The sequence below is a fragment of the Ursus arctos genome, unplaced genomic scaffold (assembly GCF_023065955.2).
Source record: "Ursus arctos isolate Adak ecotype North America unplaced genomic scaffold, UrsArc2.0 scaffold_12, whole genome shotgun sequence".
NCBI lineage: Eukaryota > Metazoa > Chordata > Mammalia > Carnivora > Ursidae > Ursus > Ursus arctos.
In genome coordinates, this window is record NW_026622786.1 from 20,372,517 (window position 1) to 20,388,958 (window position 16,442).

Genomic DNA, 16,442 nt, shown 5'->3' on the forward strand with positions numbered 1-16,442 from the left:
GAAAATAATTTTACCCTCTGAAAGTTAGCCACTATATAATCACAGCAGAGATATGCTCTGGTAATAAATTTAGGTAGGAATATCATTTTTTAATTTCATTATTTGATACCCTTTAAACATTTTAACAATCTTAAATCTGGGGCATCTTACAACTGAAAGATACACTTAAAGTGGTTTCTGTCTTTTCAGAAAAAAAAAAAAAGAGTGGTTAAGAAATTGATAGAGTATCTTACAATCAATGGAGAAAATACTAAATAACGCCTAGCCAGCAAGACTATAGTATTAACATTTCTAAAGAAAAAAATTGCCATTTAACAAGGTAAGATTTTTAATTGAAATGAAAAAAAAAAAATGGGGGAAGCAGACTTCAACAGTGCTCATTTAAGCATTTTCCAGGAATATTCTTGTTCAAACTCTTGATGTATCTATCATAGTAACATGCATTCCTCTTTGGAGATGGATTTTGCAAATACACTTAATTTTTCTCTTCATGCCTCTTTTATTCTCCTTTATCTGTCTCTTTCCACTTGACTCCTACTCATCTACGAAGCTTTCCCAATAAAATTGCTGCTAAGTCAGGCTACGCCCCACCCCCTACCCCAATTTTCATACCAGCCTGTGTCCAACTCTATCGTTGTGTTTATCACATTGTAATTTGCTTATTTGTTTGTCTCCCAAATTTGTCTTGTGCATTTTTGTTTCCCAAGCACGTTGCACGGTGCCAGGCACATGTAGGTAGACGAACACATAAATGGATGCATGATGGCTGAAGCCACATTTATCAAGCTGAGCGCTGTGTGTCAGCGGAATATGAAGCCACAGGAGAGAACAGCAATCCTGAGCATCATCTTGTGACCGTAGGAAGGTCAGAACGCCATTTTTATTATAAAAGAAACAGATAGGTTATGAAGTAAACTGTAAAGTGTGTCAACATATTTTCATCATAGTCTTAGAAATCAAGGTAAATTATTTCAAGCTGTGATGTCCAACCTCTGTCCATACACACATACAGAGAAAATGTTTGGAAGCCACACTTATGCTTAGGCCTATGCTGAAGCGCTCTGCTTCACTCTATCCAGACATTTCTGCCCTCACCCCCCTCCCCGGGAGTACTTTGGCTGTGGCCCTCAGCCAGCTATCCCCGGTGGCAGGTATGTCCACTTGAGAAGTTTGAGAGGGCCAAATTATTATTCTGAAAATGATATAATCTCCAGTAAGAAGACTGAATAACAAGATGGATTGATTGTTTGCCTAAAGCTGAAATCAGACCGAAAATATGTTGAATTTACCAAGTGAATGCCCTTTGGTGAGTCCCCTTGGTGACCACACCCCAATAACTTGATTTGCCAAACTTCTCCATATGTCTTATATGTTCTGTGTTATAGATTAATTAGAGAAAACAACAACAACAACATGAGGTGTCCGAAGTTTTGGTCAGGTAAAACCAGACTTCAGGCCCTGTCTGATAATAGTACGCCAAATTCGTGTTCAGTAAATATCTACTATAGATCACTTATTATTTTTAAAAAGCAATCATATCCCTATGTACATGTATAAAATTCATTTATTAAACAAATATTTATTGAGATACCTATTATGGGATGCATGGTTGAGACACTGAGGATGCAGCAGTGACAGTATTTCTGCTCCCACAGTGTTGATAGTCTAGGGAGGGAGACGGGCAGAGTACAAGTCCCTATCTGCTCTGCCAGGGCCCTGGGGTAAAGAGTGAGGAGCAGTCAAGGAAGGGGCTCTCTGGAATCTCTAACTGGAGGGTTTTGTCTTTTCATGTAGAGCTAGAGAGCCTTCTCTTCTTTCTCTTCCTCCTTCTTACTTCCAAGTCACTAATAAAAAGGACTTTCAGAGGACTGGCTCCTTGCAGATTAGCTCCAAAAGGTATACTTACAAGACTGACATCGTCCACAAATGCTCGCATGACTGAATCATGCATTCCATCCAAAGACAAGAACACAAGCTATTTAGATATGGCAAGCAGGTTCATTGAGGGTTTGCGATCTAACTTAATTATTCCTTCAGAAGATACGATTTGTTAAGCTTAAAAGCTGTTATGCTATCCTTTCTAAAACTGTATTTTTAAACTAATTCCATCCCTCTTGGTAACTTCAAATAGCAGGAAGGTTGTTTTTGGTATTACTCTTTTCTCTTTACACTTGTGAAGGTGACCGTTTGCCTTTAGCAAACTTTCATCCTTATTCGTCTTCCCAGCCTGCTTCACGAGCATCGCCTCTCACCTTTTGGCTTCTGTAGCTCAGATACTTTATTCTGAGGGGGCTGTTTTCATGTAAAGAATAATACACTGTAATTATAGCTATGACTATAAAAACCATGATATATATATACAGTGAAAATAAGCCTAAGTGAGTGTTTCTCACGAAGAATAGAAGAACATGTGATGTTATTTTACTCAGTTTTGATTTCAACTTGGGCATATGAGATGTACTTTGATAATAAGCTCTGTGATACTCCTTTTTTTCCAAAATACCAATTCAGAATCTTAAATACTTCCTTTTTTCCTAAAATTAATAATAATTTCTAAACTGACGGACAAAAGTTGATTGTCACACCCTGATAATGACATTTCGTAAAATGGAATCCATAATTTTCTTAAGTCAATAAAGAAATGAAAGTAAAAAATAGATGTATTATGGTCTGGAATGTCCGCCTGCTAATTTTTTTGCCTAAGGGCATTAGATTATATTAGTATATCTAAATTTAATCAAAGCTGGATGTTTGAGACAGAACTTCAACAGGCCTTGATTTAAAAAAAAAAAAAAAACCTGCAAAAAATAAAAATTGTAACCAGTAGGCAAAATTAATTGTAAATGTTTCTCTTTAAAAGTTTATCTGAGATCTAAGATCCTTAAAGTAGTATGAAGTATTTTTAAAGCATTTCAAACATTTTAAAAGAGCACCCAAAAAAGTGCAACATAGTTAGCCTCATATTTGAAACAACAGTGCCACCTTGTGACAAGATATTGCAATATACCTCTAGGCCGTATTTCGTTACTCTTAATCAATTCTCTTGACCTATAACATATAAAGAAAGAGATGAAAAAATAAAGTACTTTGATTCCTTTAGGACATTTTAAAATAACTTATTTAAGGAAAAGAGTCAACTTTCCTTTACTTATTAAAGTAACAATCATCAACACTTTTGAACAGCCACTATATTTAAAACATTTTTCTACGCTTTACAAAATTTTGTAAAAGAAATAGTATCTGGTTCTAATTACTGTTAACATAAGCAAATAGAAAGGCTGACAAAAACAGGCTCAAGGAAAAAAAACGCCAAATCAATTAAATAGCGAAAAATAGCACTTGTCAGAGTACCTCAAACAAGAAAGGCATCCTGGAGAGGAGAGAAAATTTCTATTATCTCATAAACGTTTGCTTAGAATGGGACAGATACTTTAGTAGAAGCTAGTTGGAAAGGACATTTCCTTTATCTTCACATTTTTGTTTTGCTCTATATTTCATTCCATTTTTCCAGTCATAAAAGATGTGAAAATTTTTTGAAAATTTAAATTTCTATAAAAATGAAAAGGACCCAAAACAGTGGGATTGTGTGTGTGTGTGTGTGTGTGTGTGTGTGTGTGTGTGTGCTGGAGGCCTAAACTAATGGACACTAAAAACTTTTTAATGTTTTCCAATGTATTTTTTTTTCTCCCAGCATGTAGTTGTCATATTTAAAAGGAGATTTTTTTTTAATCTACAGAACAGTTATATTATATAATATGACCTAAAAGGATCTGGAAACGACAATGAGGTTTAGTGCATATGATTCAATCCAAATCAACAATTAATTGAATGTTTACTAGACAATAAAAGGAATAACAAGGGAATATCTTCTTGACGTGCAAGTTACTTTGACAAAATTCTAGCTAATAACAAGGGAAATTGCCCATTCCTCTGCTTTAAAATTCAACTCTATCACTCTCCCATCTGTGGGGCCAGACTAGACTTTCGGCTGGACTACAGAGCCTAACTTTGTCACACTAAAGAGAGAGGAAAATGAATACCAATGACAACTGTGTCTTGTCCTCTTCTTCATCCCAGTCATCAGTAGTATAATTTAATCTTTTTTCTACAATATCTAATTCAGCAACCAAAAAAGCATTCAATAAGAGTAAAAGGGAGGTAAATTGGGCAAAAACTGTTTCTTCCTTTAAAACGCTTCTTGAAAACTGACCATTTTGTTCTCTGTGACCCAGTGTAGGCTTGAACAATGATAAATGTTCATTAAAGTAAATTTTTTAATCCCTTCATCAATGCTGTTAAGTCCAGTGTATTTCAACATTTTTGGAGCTGTTTTATTATGCTGGTGATAATAAATTTAGCTATCATTAGCCCTAAAAAATAAAGTCTTATCATCCAAATAATTTTTTAGAGCAAATAGGTATTTTTCAGACATTGAGGTGCTTATAATTCATGTCTATTCATAATTTTAAAATAAGCTAAGAAGTCCTTTACCCCCTGAAGACTGCTAAATATAAACCCCTTCTTAAATCCACTGATATTTTAATACAGAAAATTAAAGAGAAGTATGTTTTTCCCCTAGGCTAGATTAAGCAAAAATGAGAGAGATTAAAGAAGAAATTCCTCATTACATAGGTTGTGAGAAAATAGAACATTTTTCCCCTGGAAATTTGTACATTGATCAGGCACTTTCCCTCTTGACAGTAAAAGACATTTATAAGCCAGAAGCAAGACAAAAAAAAAAAAAAAAGAAAGAAAGAAACAATATACAAACCAAGAAGACAAATAATGAACCTAGAGGGTAAAGAATTGTGGCTGGTTATAATCATTTCAATTTGGATTTTCTCAGAATTTGTTTGTTTCTTTTTATTGGTTTTCACTTATATCAAAAACATATTTATTTAATATCTAGCACTATATCTATCAATATAAAATTCAAATGTAAAAGAACAACATATAAAATTGTAAAACTTAAAGTTAATAGTAAACTACAGCTTATTTTTAGTATGATTTAAGGAAAAAACTGGAGAAATATTTATTTAACTATTCAAAGTTAACAAGGATTTTAGATTTTTATTTCACAATTGAGCCATGAGCAATCAGCTGTGTCACAAGGAATGCTTATACATATTTTTAGGGAGAAAACAATACCAAATGTAGCAACAGAAAAAGAAAAAAACCCAGTGTTTTTTTCTAAATACAGCGTTTTTAGTTTTGAATGATAGGATAGATTTGCATCTTTGAAACACTTTAATCCACTCTTTAAATAAAGTCAGCAGGCCTCCACTACTAAATCATTAGACTGAGAATAGTCATGTCAATGTATGAATATACAAGACACCGATTTGATGTCTCTACGAGACATTAACTCCAGATAACGGTTAAAAGTGTGTAACTCCAGCTTGTACATATTAATTAAAAAATTATTAAAAGACACATTTCTATGCTTCCTGTTTTCATATGCCCTTATCTATTAACTGCATACTAAATCACTTAAAACAAAACTAGAGAAGGAAGAAATGACTTTCATTTTCCCTGCCCTCCCTCGCCCAAGCAGCAAATGGCTCAAAATGTGGTTCTCTGTGGGCTCCCTGTGGCAGCCGGATGCTCTTGTGGTTCCTGATGGTCTTCACAAAGTTTCCTCCTCTTGGCAGCTTTCATGTACCTGAGAACAGCCTGCGGCAAGTCTATTCTTCACTGCAGGGTGGGGTGGGGCTGGGAAGGCATCAATCTGCAGCAAATGCATCCACTCCCCAGAGAAATGAATCTCCGCTTTGAGAGAGGGGGAAGGGGAGAGAAGGTTCCCTAAATTCTGAGTTTGTTCACAGTTCAAATTTCCCTCAGTCCTGGGGTTGGCTGCAGCCTTCTGTAATTGTTAACCCATTGCACTTAAAGCTTGCTTTTAGCCCTTTCAGTAGTTAACCACCTTTTACCTGGTTAACTATTCTTTATATTAAAAACATCTTACTGAAGTCATTTGTGTGACTAAGACCTAAATAATACGAGTACAAAGCATAATAAAAGCCATAAACGGCCATTGTTTGAAAGAAGTTTAAAAGTTGGGAAATACGAGGAGGGGGGGAAAGCATCAAAATTAAGTGGAATCATAGCAGGTTATTAGCTTTGGTTTTGATTTTTCTCTTTCTGTATCACCTGATATACACATATATTATGTCAGATTGTATTGTTTACATTATATTATATAGCTGTTTAAGCATCCGTTTCCTGCTTATTATAAATTATCTTTTTCCAAAGTCATTATACATTCTTTGAATCCATGCTTTTTAATGACTGAATAATGGGTCACTAGAAAGCTAGATTTTATTTACTCCATTTTCTCTTGTTCTTTGAAATTTAGTCTGCTTTCAATTCTCTTAACCTTTAAAGTGATACTTTAAGAGATAACGTAAATATCTTTATTCATGGATAATTATTCTTTCTCCCCCACCCCTGCTCCTTCCCCCAACCCCATGCAACTATCTGTCTCTCACTTTGGCAACAAATCTATTAGACATTAATGTGCAATTTTATAGGAGAGAATAAACTCCATAAACTGTGATATCTATTTTTAGTAAGGAAAATACCAATTTTTCTTAATTATACAACCTTTAATATTTAAACTCTTATGAAATCTGGGGATTCTAGAATAAGAACTGGCATGCATCAAACTAGTACCTAATATGTTATCCTGTAGCTACTAGAGTTGTTTCTGTTACAGCTTTGCCATTTTTTTATGGTATTTGAGCTTTGCCTTTGCTTTCATTTTATATCCAATCTCACCTAAGGGTTTATCCCCTACTCCTGTAGTTACCCAGTGATGGGAAGCCAATACGTTTGTTCCACATCTACTGTGGTATTCCACTTAGACCCACCTTCCCAGACTCTTTGTTTCTCTCTAAATTTTTCAAGCTATAATTTCTTCACCTTAGGAATTTGGAGCTAACAAGATGACAGCCAACTGTCTTCCTGATATAATATATGATTCTAGATTCCGCCCTCCCGTGCAATCAATTTCTTACCAAAATTTAACATGGAATCATCTGAAATTCAACAGATAATATTGAGAACTCTAATTGACCTCCCTGCCACTTAATAAAAATATCTGGCTCTGAAATAAAAAAAATAATAATCCTGAAAACTCAACTCTTTCTTTTTAATTAAGTTTTATCTGTAATAAATAGTTGCTGCAATTTTTCCTTTTTTTGTACAGAAGGTTATTTGAATATATCAAATGTTCAAATCTATATTAGCTTCCTATATGTGGGCAAACCACTTCCTTCTATACTAACTTGTCCAGGTAATGGTAAAAAGTAATTTTGGAAGTCATATTTGTATAATTGGATGTATTCATAGCACAGCTGCAAATCTCTTAAAGTTCTTATAAACCATGCAACACCACTTCTTTATGACAGTTTGTTGAGCATTTAAATGGAAATCAGAGAACCTAAGCTATCTATTTCAATTCAGTTAGCAATTCTACAAAGCTTAAAAATCTAAATGCCACAGTACTGTGAAAATACGAACTATCAAAAATTTATACAATTAAATTAAAATCTATAAAAATAACTTTGTTTTCAAGCATTTACTAATCTCCTTGTAAACATACGTTTCTTTTACAAAATCATTTAAGCTCTATAATGCCCATATTACACATATTGTCTTCAAATCACTCTTATGTTATGAATGAATTTAAGCTTTAGTTTAGGTTTTTGGGGTTTTTTGTTTGTTTGTTGTTTGTTTTAAAGTAGGCTCCACGTCCACTGTGGAGCCCAACATGGGGCTTGAACTCACAACCCTGAGATCATGACCTGACCTGAGATCAAGAGTCTGGTTGCTTAACTGACTGTGCCACCCAGGCGCCCCTAAGCTATAGATTTCTTTTTTTTTTTTTTAAGATTTTATTTATTTATTCGACAGAGATAGAGACAGCCAGCGAGAGAGGGAACACAAGCAGGGGGAGTGGGAGAGGAAGAAGCAGGCTCATAGCGGAGGAGCCTGATGTGGGGCTCGATCCCAGAATGCCGGGATCACGCCCTGAGTCGAAGGCAGACGCTTAACGACTGCGCCACCCAGGCGCCCCTAAGCTATAGATTTCTAAACATGGTTATTTGAAATTGTTTATCTTCCCCATATAAATCTTACATAGGAGGCTTCCAGTTGCACCACTCTACAGCTACTGTTAAGATCACCAGTGGCAAGGTAACCAGTTTTCTCTTCGACCTTTCCGCTCCTTATGTCTCTTATGACTTTTTCCTGATTTTAGCTCCTTTGTTTTTATGACACTTGATAAGCCCCAATTCTGACCTCCAAAGCCGTTTCTTTTCTTCTTCTACTAACTCCTTTTTCCAATCTTTCACTATTTCCATTCCCATCTTTTCCACCCTTTTCTTCTCTTCCTTCCTTTTTTCTCCTCTCTTTTTACTCTATAAATATAAGTAAAACTCCACTTAAGGCCTCAACCACTCTCACATATTGAAAACTCCCAAATACATATTTATAGCAAAGATTTTTCTTGTAAAGCCTGCATCTATATGTCCAGCGGTCTGTTGAACATCACTACCTGAAAACTCATGTGTTCAAATATGAATTATTATCTTTATCCCATTTCATTCACCTCCAGTTCTTTATCCTTTATTCTTTATTGACCTCTGCTTCTCCATGCATATTCACTATGTTCCCCATTATAGTGATGGCACCATCTATCTTCTAAACTAAATCAGAAATTTATAGATTATTTTTAAAGCATCCTTCTTCACCATCCACATTTCATTCCATTCTCTTAATTCCACTTTTTGGATACTTTTAAGATCATTTCCTTAATTGCTATCCTCATAACACTGTCTATAATCATGTTCTCCCCATCTTTCACTAGTAATAATCTGACTACTTTCCCAAACTCATCAAAATCATCATCCTCACCAATAATAACAATATGTTGCTTTCTTTTTCTTTTCTTTTTTAAATAATAGTTTCTTGTTATCTCCCTTATCAAGTCATAGATATAGTAAATATAAAAGAAAATATAATAGTCTCTGGAGAACTAACACAAATAAAATGGTCTTCTCCTTTTCCCATTCATGTGTTGCCAAACATTTGACAGTGAATCTTTATACTACTTAATCAGAGGTCATACAATTGGTGACAGAAACACAAACACTGGTTTCCCTGGAAACATGTCTGATTTGTAGTGCTGGGTCATGTCAATCTATATGTATCCTTCACTTGCCATGCTTCTAAGCATTTCACTCTTACACCATTTTGGTGGGATTTTTGCAAATATCCCTAGTTACTAACTGCATGTACTCTCTCTTAGAGGACTATGTTATAGCTATGTTATAGCTTTAAGACTTTAAGCCATCAAACAAATGTGTTATGGACCACCTTTGAGCAAATCTCCAACCTGTTAAGAAAGTGTGTGTTACATATGAATTTTAGGATTGTTTTTCCTTTTCTGTGAAAAATGGCATTGAAGTTTTGATAAGGATAACATTGAAGTCTGTAAATTGCTTCAAGGAGATGGACATTTTTACAATATTAATTCTTCCAATCCATGAACATGAGTTATCTTTCCATTTATTTGTGTCTTCTTCATTTGTTTCATCAGTGTCCTACAGTTTTCATCACACAGGTCTTTCACCCGCTCAGTTAAATTTATTCCTAGGTATTTTATAGTTTTTCACGCTATTGAAAATGGGATTGCTTTCTAAGATTCTCTTTCAGATAGTTCACTGTTAGCATGGAGAAAATGCAACTGATTTTTGTATACTGATTTTGTATCCTGCAACTTTACTGAATAAGCTTATTAGTTCTTAGTTTTGTTTTTGGTGGAGTCACTATGATTTTCTATATAATAGATTATGACATCTGCAAAAAAGAGACAATTTTACTTCTTCCTTTCTAGTTTGGATGCCTTGTATTTCTTTGTCATGCCTAATTGCCCTGTCCTGATTTCAGTGCTGTGTTGAAAAGAAGTGGCAAGAGCAAGCATCATTGTCTTGTTCCTGGTCTTAAAGGAAAAGCTTGTAATTTTTCACCATTGAATATGTTGTTAGCTGTTGGCTTGTCATATACGGCCTTTATTATGTTGAGGTACATTCTTTCTATATCCAATTTGTTGATACGTGTTATCATAAAAGTATATTGAGTTTTGCCTAATGTGTTTTTTAATTTATTGAGATAATTTCTTACCTTCATTCTGTTAATGTGGTGTGTCACATTTGTCGATTTGGCATATGGAACCATCTTTGGCACCAGGTATAAATCCCACTTGGTCACAGCATATGATCCTTTTAATGGGCTGTTAATTCTGTTTGCTAAAATGTTGTTGAGGATTTTTGCATCTATGTTCATCAGGAATAGTGGCCTCTAATTTCCATTTCTTTTATTGTCATTGTCTGGCTCTGGTATCAAAGTAATGCTGGCCTCATAAAATGAGCCTGAAAGTGCTCCTTCCTCTTTGGTTTTTGTTTGTTTGTTTGTGTTTTGTTTTTTTGGAAGAGCTTGAGAGGAATTGGTAGTAATTCTTTTAATGTTAGTAGAACTCACCAGTGAAGTTACGTGGTCCTGAGCTTAACTATGTTGGGAGATTTTTGATTACTGATTCAATCTCCTTACCTATAATTGGCCTGTTCAGATTTTCAATTTCTCTTGATAGGTCGTATATGTCAAGGAATTTTTTAATTTCTTCTAGGTTTTTAAATTCCTTCTGTTCTGTTGGCATATAATTGTTAATTGTATCTCTTAATACCTTTGTATTTTGTAGCATCAGTTATAATGTCTTCTCTTTAGTTTCTGTTTTTATTTGGTTGAGTATTATCTCTTCTTTTTCTTAGTTATTCTAGCTAAAAGTTTGTCAATTTTATCATGTCAAAAAAAAAGTTCTCGGGGCGCCTGGGTGGCTCAGTCATTAAACGTCTGCCTTTGGCTCAGGGCATGATCCCAGGGTCCTGGGATCAAGCCCCGCATCCAGCTCCCTCCTCCGCTGGGAGCCTGCTTCCTCTCCCACTCCCCCTGCTTGTGTTCCCTCTCTCACTGGCTGTCTCTCCCTCTGTAAAATATATAAGAAAACTCTTAAAAAAAAAGTTCTCGTTTTCATTGATTTTTTTTTCTTACTGCGTGTCTAGTCTCTATTTGATATATTTTTGTGCTCATCTTTGTTATTTTATTCCTTCTTCTTACTTTGGGCTTAGTTTGTTCCTCTTTTTCTAGTTCCTTAAGGTGTAAAGTTAGGTTGTTAATTTGAGATATTTCCTTTTTCTTAATGTAAGCATTTATTGCTAATCTTTCCCCTAAGAATTGCTTTTGCTGCATCCTATAAGTTTTGGTATGCTGTGTGTCCATTTTCATTTGTTTCAAGATATTTTTTATATCCTCATTGATTTCTTCTTTGACCCATTGGTATGGTGTGAAACCACAAAGACCCTGTATAGCCAAACCAAACTTGAGAAAGACAAAGCTAGAGGTATCACACTTTCTGATTTTAAACTATGTTACAAAGCTATAATAATCAACAGTATGGTACTGGTATAAAAACAGGCATATAAGCCAATGAAATAGAATACAGAGCCCAGGAGCTCCTGGGTGGCTCAGTCGGTTGACTTTCCAACTCTTGGTTTGGGCTCAGGTCATGAGCTCAGGGTCACGAGACTGAGCTCTGCAACCAGCCCCACATCAGGCTCTATGCTCACATGATCCGGGATGAGCCCCCCAAATGTGGTCCAGATGTCATTTAGGGCTTGCCTGCCCCTTGAAATCTAGATAATACTTAATAAAACTCTCAATCCATCTTACCTTGGAAATCCAAAGGCATCAAGATTTCTGTTAAAGGATGGTGGGGAGGGAATGAGTTAATATCCTCATGGTCATCTCACAGTGTTTCACTGGCTTTTTTAACTCTCTTCCCTCTTCAGTCCCTAATTTTATTTCCTTTCCTAGAAAAAAAATCTACTCCTTTCTAGTACAGACTAGAAAACCATATTTACTCTTGAGGTCTTGCCTCAGAATCTCACTCTCTATCTGCCAGTGGCTTTACAAGATATCGTCTTAAAGAGGAACATTTTACTTATGAGAGAATTCACATGCCAGATACTAAAATAATACATTTTCATCTTCTCATAAGTGTCTTTTTTATTTAAATTCTATAATTTGGAAAGTTATTCTTAGCTGTAAAGTTGGCCATAGAAAGGAGGCCCTATCAAGTATTGTAAATATCATCTTGTCCAACATCCTGAGACCTGTAGAGGAAAATGTCTTTCCCAAGATCCCATTATTAATCAGAGCATCTTGACCCTCTGGATTCTTATTCAGTGTTCTTTCTATTACTCCGTGCTACACTGATATTCCAAGTAAATGCAATCATTATTTAGGCAACTCACTGAAAGAATTTTCTTCATTTAATCAAATGATAAAAATTCAAAATACTTAAGGAGAGTTAAACTTTTATTTTCCTTGATATTAATATTTAAATTGCTAGGGGCACCTGGTTGGCTCAGTCTTTAAGTGTCTGCCTTTGGCTCCTGTCATGATCCCAGGATCAGCGGGAAGCCTGCTTCTCCCTCTCCCACTCCCCTGCTTGTGTTCCCTCTCTCGCTGCCTCTCTCTTTGTCAAATAAATAAATAAATAAAATCTATAAATAAATAAATAAATAAATAATAAATTGACAGTAAACACTCATGGATGAGATGTCCTTTGTGAGTTTACATCTAAAAACTGATTATGTATGCCTATGATTTATTTCTCTTTCAAATCATAGTTCAAAATGCCACATAGTAGGGCACATGGGTGGCTCAGTCAGTTAAGCATCCAACTCTTGAGCTCAGCTCAGGTCTTGATCTCAGGGTTGTGAGTTCAAGCCTCACATTGGGCTCCATGCTGTGCATGAAGCCTACTTTAAAAAAAAATGCTACCTAGTAATACAGTTGCTAAAATTAAATTCATCAGTGCTGTGAAGTCAATTTTTATTTACACTTTTAGTTCAATATATGTAAATCAAATTTAAAAAATTTAAAAAGATGTTTAAGTGGAGAGAATCCATTGAAGTAACAAAATTAAATTGGTTAATATCTACTCAATTTATCTAATTACATTATTTATTTATTCTTTCTAGTCAAGATAAGAAGGTTTTATTATAATAATAACTAGAATTTGTTGCACATTCATTGAGGCAGGCACTGTGTCCTATATATTATCCCATTTCTGTAACTTCTTTGTAAGTTGTATTACTTAGAATAATTAACTAAGAACACTAAGGTGCAGAAAGGTTACATAAATTCCTCCAGCCACACAACAAAGCAGCAGGTATTAAATTCAAACCCAAATCTGTCCCACCTAAAACCCATACTTGTACTAATCTGAAAATTGATTATTTATGATTATCAATATCCTTGTACTATCTATTTATATCTACTTGCATGTAGGTCATTTTTCAGAGGTTGCATGTTGGTGTCTTATGAAGAACTACATTTTCTTTCAATTACTCATCAATTCACTCAATAGATATTTATTTAAAGCCTATTTTGTGGGGCACCTGGGTGGCTCAGTGGGTTTAGTGTCTGCTTTCGGCTCAGGTCATGATCCCAGGGTCCTGGGATGGAGCCCTGCTTTGAGCTCCCTGTTCAGTGTGGAGTCTGCTTCTCCCTCTGTTTCTCCACCAATTTGTGCTCTCTGTCTCTCTCTCAAATAAATAATATCATTTCTTAATAAAGATTTTTTTAAAGATTTTATTTATTTTCAGAGAGAGCAATAGAGTGCACAAGCAGAGGGAGCAGCATGTAGAGGGAAAAGCAGGCTCCCCACTGAGCAAAGAGTCAGGTGCAGGACTTTATCCCAGGACCCAGGGATCGTGACCTGAGCTGAAGGCAGATGCTTAACTGACTGAGCCACCCAGGCATCCCAAACAAATAAAATATTTTTAAAAAATAAAATAAAGCCTCAGATATCATATTAGGTGCTAAAGACTTAGTATATCTTTAGACATAAATAGGTATTTGAATAATTATAAAGATTTGTCCTCCTAGTAACATTTTTATGAACTTTTCTCAAATTATATGTATTTATTAAAATAGATAACTAGAAATACTTGATGAAATAATAAACTTTGAAAATCTTTTTCTAAGCTGTCTGAGATATTTTTCGCTTTATAAGCCTTGCCAGTTCCTCATTTAAATTTTTTCCTCCAAAATCTCTAGAATAATAAGAATGCAGTTTTGCCTGACCTGTACATGGACCCAGTCTCCCAATTATATTGAGCCTATTTTCTTAGCTTTTTTGGCTGTCCCTAACATATTGGTTCATACTTGCACAGTATTCATCTTTAGGCAAAAAATCTAGGATGGGGTGACAGGAAGACGCTACCTAATTGGCAATATGTCAGCATTTTTCTGGGTGACATGTAATGATGGACTTGGTGGCAGTAAGAGCATGGGTATAACTGACCTAGCAGCAGGTAAAGCACTCACGTAACACAGACGATTTAACTACATGAACAGTCAATATTCCCAGCATAAATTTTTTTTTTCAAAATAAAGCAGCCATTTTTTAAAGCTTTAAACTCATGTATTAAAATACAGATTTGACTTTAATTATCTACCAAGGATAAGCTAAATGATACAAATCTGTTTCAAAATCTAATATGACTTTGACTAATTTGATGGAAGATAGAAGGTCAAGAGCAGCAGAAACCTTCTTGGACCTACTTTAATTTGTGCCTATACTGGAAGATTTCAGAGAAACTCCTGATTTGGGGAATTGTCTAGGACCCACACCAGGGCCTCCATATTAGCTTGTGTACCTCCTTCCACATCAAAGACAAAATGATATGAGGTATTATCTAAGACATGTGAGAAAAAGAACACAAAATCCTTATAGGGATAATTCTAATATACTTCCAAATATCAGTGTCACCATTTTATGGTATATATGGAAAAAAAAAAAAAACCAGTTGTCTCACATGTATCCCTGGATGGTCAATCATACAAATACTCAGTCTTACTGCCTCAAACTCCACTGTAAGCCACTATTCATGTTCCTGTTTATCCTTTCAGAATTCTTTCGAAGAATGTTGCCTCTTACACTCAAATGGCAGAAGTAGAAACTGGTGACACTTGCCTTTTACTGCCCTGAACCTTTATCCTCTCCTGTATAATTCAATCATTACTGAAGATGGGAGAAATTAGAGTAAACATAGGAGAGGAAGAATTCAAGACAGTAAATTTGATTTTCCCCATAGTTCAAAGAAAAGACACGAAACCAGATAAACACTTAATACAGAGGTTCTTTCCAGACATGGCTCATTCCTAAAGACTAAGCCATTCATCGAGTTAACTCTTCACTAGGAGTACCTATTTCTTTAAAATACCATATTACAGATCTATAACCCTCATTAACACAGTCCAACTCTGTCTACCATGTTGATCATACTGTAAGAATACATGTTTATCCAAATCTCCATTATTCAGTGGGACACAGATCCCTAGAATCTTCCAAAGTCTTTTTAATGCTCTGAGGAGGAGACTACAGCAGGACTGCCTAGGTTTTAACCTGATTGATCATGCAATAGGCTAATTAGTCTATGCTTGTGGCTTTGGAAAAGGTGAAATAGGGAAATATATATATATATATATAGCTTGGAAAATTTTATATTTACAAAAAGAAAAAAACTTAAGCACAATTCAGAACTCTGTTAGAGTTCCTTGCATTTATATGCACTTTAGTATTTCATTTGTTTCTTTTTAAAAAAATTATTATCACCGGTGTGCCTGGGTGGCTCAGTTGGTTAAGCCTCTGCCTTCAGCTCAGGATCCTGATCTCGGGGTCCTGGGATCAAGCCCCATGTCAGGCTCCCTGCTCAGTGGGGAGTCTGCTTCTCCCTCTCTCCTTCCCATGACTTGTGCTCTCTCTCTCTCTCTCTCAAGTAAATAAACAAAATCTTTAAAAAAAAAAATACTATCACAAAGGAATGCGGGTTCCAAAATGGTTTTAGTAGTTAGTGACTCTAAAAGTGAACCTAGCAACGGCTTTAGTGCTCTAATTCAGGTGACCTTTGATGTTTAGAAATAATTGTGAAGTGAAATAAGAATTCTTCTATTTTTTCTAAGGTATACCTATTATGAAACTATCTGTATTCTCTCTCTCTGCTTGTCTCTCTTTCTCTGTCGCAGATATTATGTATTGACTTCCAAATTTAGAAGACTATAATTTAGCACTACAATACATTCCTCACATATGCACGTTTTCTGTTTCCCATCCTCCCAATTTGGTTTTATTAGTTAAATCCAAATTTACTGTTTTCAATATTATGTCTATGTAAACATTTTTCATTCTGAGCCAAGCATTTCATTATCTTTCTTAGACAAAAATTTTTATTTTTCAAGCTTAATTTTTTAATTTATTTTTACTTGCTTGACAGTCTTCAAATATCTACTAAAGGGCACCTGGGTGGTTCAGT